Below are 9,651 nucleotides of genomic sequence, written 5' to 3'. Positions count from 1 at the left end.
CTGGGCAGGAGGTAGACGCTAATGCACTCCTCTCTGCTCTGCTTTGCAGCCAGATCTGAAGGAAGTGGGACTCTACAGCCCTCCGAGACCCCTCAAGGATCTCAGGGGCCACAGGCCCCAGCAGTGGGCTTTTCTGGAGACAACACCACTTCACAGGCACTGGCTTTCAGGTAATGTCATTCCTTCAGGCCATGGCAGGCGTTTCCTCATTAGTCCCCTCCTCCCTTTGAGTGCAGATCAGAGTATATTTGAACCTTAACTGCGGGGCTGCCTGTGCTAGGCCCTGACATAGTGGATTGCTTTTGTTTTCTTTTTTTCTGAGCATGGGTTGGTGTTTTTATTTCATGAGTGAGCAGCACCCTGTATGTACCTCACTGTCTGGGACTCCCCATGCACTCTGCTCCCTTGTGGCAAGGCCTGAGCCTTCTGCATGCAGCCCATTGCTGATTCATCATGGGGCCAGTGCCAGGCTGGACAATACCCGGGAGTGTGACCGCAGGCAGGTTCATGTGAGCTCTTACCCATGCAATGGGGATGAGATAGTGCCTGCCATGCAGGCTAGGGCAGAGGTTGAGAGGATGTTTAACAGAAGCTCTGATCAGGCTTGAGGTCCATTAGCCCTGATGGGATATTCATTAAATTGCTGTCAGCTTCTGCCTAATGTTCCTTTGATGCTAACCATCATTTATTCATTGGATATTAGAGTCTTGTCAATCATTTTCTGTTTTCTGGTTCTATGCTATAGACAATTTTAAGTGTCTGTGACTCCAGGCCTGTCAGAGCCTGCCCCTCGGCAACCTCGCTGAAGAGCAGGCAGGGTGATTAGTGGTAGTGATTTGCAACCTTCCACAGCTTCATTGGCTTCAGCCCATACTGCCAACCTCGCCTGGAGTCCCTGCCTAACACCCGCCCACCTCACCCAGGCCTCTACCATCCCAAGCACACTGTTTGGTTATGTTTTCCAGGTCACTATATGAATGCGAGAGGTACCAGGAGTGGCCAGGTCACCATCCTGCCAGCCTCACATCCATGGACTTCGTCTCTGGCCTCTGCCCTCTGGCTACTGGCAGCAGCATGCTTGATTCCTCTATGGCTGCCCACGATTCTTGGATGATGCCCTTTACACTGTCATCCTCCGAGGAACATTTCCTCTCGATGGAGGAACCGGGCCTTAGACACCAGCTGGACTCTGGGATGGATCCTGAACTTGTCCCCTTAGCCATGGACGTTGCTGCACTCGCGGGTCCCAGCCATGCAGGTGAGTCCACCTCACAGAGACTGTGCTAGTCCTGCAACTACTCAGGTCCTCGGGTGCTCTGTTAGGGTGGCCACCATCTGCTTGAATCTGGAATGTTCAGAGAAACCCAGAACTGCTCTTGTCAGAGCAGATTGTTCCCACAACTATTCCAGAATATTTCTTATTTATGTCTCCTAGGGAAAAAGTGCACATGAATGAAAAACAAGGCGGTTAGGAAAGAGTTAAAATGGGAGGCAGTGCCTGCATGCACATGTCAATACTCCCAACTGTGCTACCTAATCTGTGAGTACCTGTGCAACAGAGGAGGGCAGTCTCCTTAGCCATGCCCCTCCCTGCCCCTCACAGCCCTCCAGGGTACAAATGCCAGGAGTTTGTCTCCAGGTTAGCACTTTTGCATTTGTTTGTCTGTAGGACAACAGAATTATGCAACTTTGCATCTCGCAAGGCCAGTGTGTTTGCCTGCCTGCATTTCTTTTTTTTTAATGTTCATACATATTTTTATTAAGAAATTTTCTATTCATTTTACATACCAACCACAGATTCCCCTGTCCTCCCTCCTCCCGCCCCCAAAGCTTCCCCCACAACCCACCCCTGATTCCCACCTCCTCCAACGCCTACATTTCTTAATATTCTGTGAACATAATGCATCTTTTTATTTCTTGCAGTTTCTAGTTGCCTCTTTTTAAAAAGAAACGTATATTGCCTAATTTTTTTCATGTTCTCAATACCTTCCAGTATTTCAAGCATGTCATTTGAAAACTCACTTCTGGGAGCTTGCTTTCTCCAGTTTCCAGGCAGATGAGCGCTCCCCAGGTCTGGGGTTGAACATGCATCCCAAAGCCTACATACCTCCTCTCCCCCGCCCAGCCCAGTTGGTCCCAATGCTCCTTGCATTTCAGCTCATGTCCTCCCCGCCAGAGCAAGAAGTGACTGATGACATTTCTGCCTGCATGCAGGGCTCATGGAACGTGGACTAGTAATTGGCCAAGGCTATATGCTCTCAAAGCCCACCCATAGGAATACACTTCCTCCAGCAAGCCTCTGCCTCCTAAAGATTCCATAACCCCCCGACCCCCAGCCCTTGCAAAAGCACCACCAAATGGTAAATTCTCAAATACCTGGGCTCTGGGAGACTTTCTCATTTAAAGCACCACAAGGTCCACATATTTACCTCCACCCTCTCTCTTCCTCTCCCTCTCCCTCTGTCTTTCTTCCCCTCCCTCTGTCTTTCTCCCTCCCTCTCCTACTCTCTCTCTAGCGTTCTCCCCCCTCTCTCTCTCTCTAGCTCTCTGTGTGTGTGTGTGTGTGTGTGTGTGTGTGTCTGTGTGTGTATGTGTGTGTGTGTGTGTGTGTGTGTGTGTGTGTGTGTGTGTGTGTGTGTGTGTGTGTTGGGGAGTGTCAACATTGGCCCAGCAGCTTCACTCCCTTTATTAAGAATGGAGTATTTCAAGTTCTTCAGGAATGAGAAGAGAGCAGAAACAGAGGTCGAAGCACATATGACATGGCCAGATGTTTTTAGAATCTTAGATGGTCTTTTAATAAAAAAAAAAAAAAACCCAGAGCCAGATATCAGGGTGAAAGCTGAAAGATCAAAGAAGCAGAACAGCCAGCCACTAGTTCTTACCTCTATGTAAGAAATCCTCAGTCTAAAGAGAGAGTTCTTATTTCCTCATGCCTTATACACCTTTCTCTGCCCTGCCATACTACTTCCTGCGATTAAAGATGTGTGTGCTTCCCAAGAAAAGGCATGAGCTCTCAAGTGCTGGGATTAAAGGTGTGTGACACCACTGCCTGACCTCTAGGTCGAATGTAGTGGCTAGACTCTGTCCTCTGATCCTCAGGCAAGTTTATTAGGGTCTACAATATATCACCACAGTGACAATGAGCTCTTTGAGTTTGGAAGGTCCTGGTCAGCTAGTGGCATTCTGGTGCTCAGGCAGGAGACTAGAGCATGCCTTGCCCCAGGCCTCTTATTCTGGCTTGAGGCCAGCCTCTATTGGTGCTGGCTGTACTACCTCATGGCTTCAGGGCAACCTGAAGCCTGCCTTTCAGGCTTCTCTCCTTCCTGTTGCCCACACAAGGATGACCAAATCCACTAGCTCATCTTTAAGAGTCAAGGATCTAATGCCTTATTCAGCTGCCCTCAAGGAATCTTTTGCCTGCAGCTGATGGGAAGAAATACAAAGACCCACGGCTGTAGGTAGAGTTTTCCTGCCTGGCCCACAGTCAGGACAAATCTCTATCACCTGCCAGTCCCACAGCCGTCAGACCCAACCAAGTAAACACAGAGACTTATATTGGTTACAAACTGTATGGCCGTGGCTGGCTTCTTGCTAACTGTTCTTACAGCTTAAATTAATCCATTTCTATTAATCTATACCTTGCCACATGGCTCGTGGCTTACCGGCATCTTCACATGCTGTTTCTCATCGTGGCAGCTGGCAGTGTCTCTCTGACTCAGCCTTCCACTTCCCAGCTTTATTCTCCTCCTTGTCCCGCCTACACTTCCTGCCTAGCCAATGGCCAATCAGTGTTTTAATTATTGACTAATCAGCAACACATTTGACATACAGAACATCCCACAGCACTTCCCCCCTTTTTTTTTTTAAAAAAAAAGGAAGGTTTTAACCTTAACAAAGTAAAATTACATATAATTTTGGAATTTGGGCGTAGCTTCTCTTACTACTTCCTGCTGGAGAGGGGCGCTGTATCTTATGGGGAAACAAAGAAAATTTTAGGATTATGGAATAGTCCATGAGGCTGTATCGTCTGAGCCAGATGCCTTCAAACCGTTCTGGATGTTGGATCATCTGGGCCATGGTGTCATCGGAGACCTTTCAGGGGGTCTTGGCTGGTCAAACCTGATGTATCTTAATCTGGAGCAAATCCATAGCCTCTGGCTTTCTGTGGAAACAAAAGCAGAGTCTCCTTTCCAAAGTAACATATCCTTATATTCAAATTTTGAAGTCAAGATACCTTTAAAATATACATTTTGGCATAACTCAACAGCTTTTACAATCAAATGTTTTTCTGCAGTAAAAAATCCCAAAGACAACACAATCCAGATTCTCTTTGTAATATCCATTTTTACGTGGCTTATTTTTTATACTACCTTTACTGTCTCTTTAAAGACTTTATTTTTTAAAACTATGTATTTGTTTCTTTAACTCTATATATCACCTTTTTTGTCTCTTTCAAGCCTACGTATCTTTTACACACATTGTAAACTATTACATCTGAATCTGTCTTATTGTGAATCTGTGGCTTTAAACTGCAGCAGCTGTGGCTGCTGGCTCCGCCCACCTCAGCTTCCCAACATGGTTACGTTTACCACCAGCTCTGGGAGCTATCATGGGTCTATGCTTTTATCCAAGCAGCGTACAGCCCAGAAACCTCTTTTTTTTGCTTTGTACCAGCAAAGTCTAAATCCACCATGCAGCTTAATGTGCCACTTGCAGAGGCCTCATTCCCGCCATACTGCAAGTCGAGCACACACTCTAGGAACCCACCAGTAGCTCAAACCAGCAGCTGCCGCTCATTTGAGAGAGACAATTAGGAAGCTGTTTTTAGCTCCATTTTAGAATCTTTTCTCTCAGTTTTTAGGTGGAAACTCTTGCCACCACGTTGGACGCCATTTGTAGGTAGAGTTTTCCTGCCTGGCCCACAGTCAGGACAAATCTCTATCACCTGCCAGTCCCACAGCCGTCAGACCCAACCAAGTAAACACAGAGACTTATATTGGTTACAAACTGTATGGCCGTGGCTGGCTTCTTGCTAACTGTTCTTACAGCTTAAATTAATCCATTTCTATTAATCTATACCTTGCCACATGGCTCGTGGCTTACCGGCATCTTCACATGCTGTTTCTCATCGTGGCAGCTGGCAGTGTCTCTCTGACTCAGTCTTCCACTTCCCAGCTTTATTCTCCTCCTTGTCCCGCCTACACTTCCTGCCTAGCCAATGGCCAATCAGTGTTTTAATTATTGACTAATCAGCAACACATTTGACATACAGAACATCCCACAGCACACGGGCAGACATGACAGAGAGAGAGAACTTGGAACACACAGCTCTAAATAAGATGTCTCTATTAAATCCCTCCCCTCAGAGCTCAGGGAACCTCAGGGAGGAAGAGGATGAAACTATGTAAGAGCCAGAGGCGATGGTGGAATCCAAGAAAACAAGGCCCTCTTCATCAACTGAGCAAAGCTAATAGGAACTCACAGAGACTAAAGCAGCAAGGACAGAGCCTGTGGGTGTGCACCGGGTCCTCAGTGTATATATTACAGCTTTCAGTTTAGTATTTTCATAGGACTCTTGAATCCGTGAACGAGTGGGTCTCTGGCACTGGTGCCTGCTCTTAGGACTCTTTTCCTTCTGTTGGCTTGCCATGTCCAACTTGGATGTGATGGTTCTTGCTTTGTATTATCTTATTGTATTGCGTCACGTTTGGTTGTTATCTCCTAGAAGCCTGTCTATTTCTAGTGAGGGACAGAAAGGGAATGGATTTGGATCGAAGGGGAGATGGGAATCGATGGGGAGGAATGGAGGGAGGGAAAACTGTAAGCAGGATATACTGTGTGAGAAAAGATTCTATTTCCAATGAAGTGGGGGCGGTCAAAGATCTTCCTGGTTGCTCTCTGACCAAGGTGGAGAGAAGGACAAAGGTGAGGGTGAGGTAGTAAAAGCTTTCACATCAAGAAAATCTCAGCGAAACCTGAGATAACTGAAGCAGGCATGTGGCTGAAGCCCGAAGCACAAGTTGCATGTCCTGACCAACTGGGGCTGCCTGCGTGTGACAGATTGAGACTCTGGCATCAGACTGGTGTGAAGCCCACAGTGGCAAAGCCGGGCCTAGTCTTAACAGAAACGGAGTTTCACTTTGGCTCTGGAGGTCTCATAGGTCCTAGAGGTGGTGGATCTGTCCATCCTTTTCTTGAGTGGGAGGCTGAGTCCCAGGGGTGGTGAACTGGTTTGTTTTTTTGTTTTGTGTTTTTGGTTGTTTTTTTTTTTTTACAGTCCACTGTGTCCTGGAGAGAGTGGCTGTACCACCCGTGTGCTGTGTGCCTTCCTTTCACCTGTGGTTTGTGGAATTTCTTTACCTGCAGGATCTACTGGCCTGTGTGGTAGTCACTCTCAGAGCTTATGCCAAGAGGAGAGTCCAGGACCAAGAAGTGGGCAGGCAGCTTCCACTGCAGGCTGTTAAAATTCATCATCCCCATAGGTAAGCCTGAAGAATCCTGGGCTTTCTGTGGATCACAAGGCAGGCTAGGGCATACTTTGCAGACTCACTCTCTCAGAGTTTGTAGTTCCGTATCTTTCCTTATGTGTGTTTCTGGAAACCTTAACACTCCTCAACAAAGGAACACCCCAAACCTTAAAACACCCGTGAGCATCCCACACCTCTCATAGTCTGCAGGCTTGTCAGCGGCCAGATGTCTTTTGGCTTTACAATCCTCTTCATATTTGTTCCATAGACAAAGGCTGTTGGTTTCTTAGAAGCACAATGGTTTTACCTTTTAATGTTCCAAATTGTTGTTTTGAAAGGGCTTGCAAAGGCTAAGAGAGGTCAAGGCGTGGACTGTTAAGATAGACAACCAGGGCTTCTGGGAAGACTGCAGAGACTTGGGTGTATGGTGCAGTAGAGTGTCCTGTGGTAGACAGATAATGCCCAACGTCACAAGGGATTTCAGACACAGAGATGGATACTGTCCAGTGTGGTCCAGGCCTCTGTGATTAAGAGACGATGCCCAAGCTTTTCAAGAGACTGCAGACAGGGGCAGAGTATGGCGTGCTCTGAGGTCTTCTGGTGGAGAAAAGATGTCAAAAATCTCCAAATTGGGGGAGAGCTCCACAAGTTGGAAGTGTTGTCTAGGGTCTTCTGGTGGAGAGGGAATCGCTCCTGCTCATCCTATTTCAGCGGACACCTGTCCTGCCTATACTCAAGGTAACCAAGGCCATGTTTCCAGGTCATGATGGAGCCTTCCTCGTCTCACCCACCAGGTCTGTGATACTCCAGGACTAGGGTTGTGCTTCTGTTCTGTAATGATTAGCTGCATTGCTGAGTGTGGCACTCTGCCTGGGGGTGATAGGAATACATGCCTGCTCACCCCAGGTAGGGAACAGATGACAAATAACCGTAAAATGTCCATCTCGGTGAATGGGTGAGTTGACTGGGGTGTAGGTAAGCAGTTGGCTACACAGCAGGCATGACCAAAGGCGGTTGGGCTTCACCAAAACCCACCCCAGCCTGAGTGATGCCTCAGGAAAGCTGGAACCCTGGAACTCTCTTGCAAGCAATTTGACAAGGGCAGCGTCCTCTCTAGGCAGCTTAGCTCACCAGAGAGGGGGTCTCCTCCAGTGTCCTCTCTAGGCAGCTTAGCTCACCAGGGAGGGAGTCTCCTCCAGGCAGCTTGACTGGTCAGAAGCCCTGCCTTCAGCAATCACTTGCTGCTTATATAACCTCGGGGAGGGACCTTTGTGAATCTTAAAAGTTTCAGCTTGACTAGACGTGCCCTTGTTTCATTCCCGGGTCTCGTCCACCTCCCTCCTCTTTCCTGGAGGGAGTGCTTCAACTCAGAGGAAATGACCCCATAAGAATTCTGTAGGATTCCATGTAAATAGAAACAGATACTGTGCCCTATGATTTGTGGTTTTTTGTTTGTTTGTTTTGGTAAATAACATAAGGTCTTTGTATAAATCTGGCTGCTTCTAAATCCCAGCTGTCCTTCTGCCTGAGCCTGTGGAAGGCTGTGATTGTAGACAGAGGCTCCGTGCGCAGCATTTGGTTTTCCAAGTTTTTAATTTTTTTTTGCTTTGCTCTGTGTCTTGTGCTTAGTGTATCCACTGTGAGATGTGTCCTGCCAGGGCTGGGTTAGTATCAGTGACGCCCTCTCCAGTTGTCCCCTGTGACCTGCTGTATGAGGCTACTGGTGTTAGGATGTTTCCCTCCTGGCTAACTCTGCACAGAGTGCCTTGTCAGAACTAGTCACATTTCCATCAATCTCTCGGAATGGCTGTGATGTACAGATTTAGGACTGTGGGGATCACACCACCCAGGGTCCCCTTAAGCCAGAGCCTGTTCTGATGTCAGAAGTAGAATTGGGAAGGATAGAGCTCTTCACTTTCAGTTCTCTGGAGGTGATGCCAGCCTCATCTGGCATGCCAGCACACGATTCTGTCACAGAGCAGAGCCAGCGCATGCCTTCCAGCCAGGTGATGTCTTACGGGGTTTGCATGATTTCTGCTTAGAGCAAGTGCTTTTGGGTGGCCCATGAGGAGCAGAATGAGTTGTGGGTGTATTTTATGATATTCGCAAGAACTGGGCCAGGGCTATTGGGGGCAGATCCCTCTCCTAAGTCTAGTAAAGGTCTGATGGGGCCAGGAGGCATACAGGTGGGAAGGCAGGTGTCCCAAAGTCTGGCAGAACATGCCTCTATGTGTAACGCTGTGCTGTTTTTTTTTTTTTTCCCCAGGTGCAATGGCCCGGTGGCCAGGCGTCATGGAATGCTTTCTGGAGAGCCATGATGCTCCTTGAGTTTTCTGAGGGCAGCGGGGGTCACACAGCCCATGTGAAGATCGGAACAGCACATGGAATCACCCCGAATAAAAATTGATGCTCCAAGAAATCCCCAAGAGAGTTGGCAAGGAAGCGCCAAAGAGCTTCTTGTCATACCACACTCACTGTTTGAACAGTTTGGATGGTAATTCTCTATCTTGGCAAAGTTTTTGAGAAATGTTTGTGGTATCATAAGTCTAATGTGGGTCTGCTCCAGGCAGACAGTGATCAAAGTTGAGTTTAGCCCCCCTCCCCCCACTCCCCTTCCCGGCACGAGCTGGGAAGGAGAACTCACTAGATCACAGAAGGATGGCTCACTAGATCACAGAAGATTGTTCCACTGTTGAGCCTTCCTATCCCCTTGTACACAGAGCCTCCTTCTTCCACTCATTATGTTTGTGAGTGAGTATGGAGAGTGATAAGCCATCCCTTTGTTCGTGGGACCCATCCTCCTAGAATGTTGACTAGCAAAGTGTTGACTGGAGATGGCCAGATAGGGTACAGCAGACTGTGTTTCCTTGCCCCCCAGCATTTGTTTCAGAAAGAAAGGTTTATTAAACTAAATTCATGCTTTTGTATCAAACTTCACACTGCCCCGACATACGTTTGTATGGATGCAAGGAGATTAACACACCAGCTCTGTGGTCCCAGAGCAGAATTCACAGTGGGGAGGTGGCAACTGCTCCCTAACCACCCTCTCCTCCAAATGGGACTGTTTTCCTCAGCTAGTTCATAAGCACCATTTGGTGGGCGTCCCTCTCCTCTGTCCTTTGTTCCTTTGGCTTCGGTTGTTTATTTCTTCTTTGTAAATTCCTGGAAGGTGCATTCCTTGGTG

At 47.8% G+C, this 9,651-nt stretch overlaps 1 long non-coding RNA gene across 1 annotated transcript; it reads left to right on the top strand.

Moving 5' to 3' along the window:
- Window positions 1–60: 60 nt before the first annotated feature.
- On the top strand, window positions 61–9,339 carry LOC128114769 (uncharacterized). Its single transcript, XR_008219893.1, has 4 exons — window positions 61–170; window positions 966–1,258; window positions 6,367–6,482; window positions 8,734–9,339. It is a non-coding gene; the product is annotated as an uncharacterized LOC128114769 (long non-coding RNA).
- Window positions 9,340–9,651: the final 312 nt, after the last annotated feature.

This window comes from Peromyscus californicus, unplaced genomic scaffold, assembly GCF_007827085.1.
Source record: "Peromyscus californicus insignis strain IS unplaced genomic scaffold, ASM782708v3 Scaffold_10__1_contigs__length_136768540, whole genome shotgun sequence".
NCBI lineage: Eukaryota > Metazoa > Chordata > Mammalia > Rodentia > Cricetidae > Peromyscus > Peromyscus californicus.
This window is presented reverse-complemented; position numbering and strand designations above follow the sequence as displayed.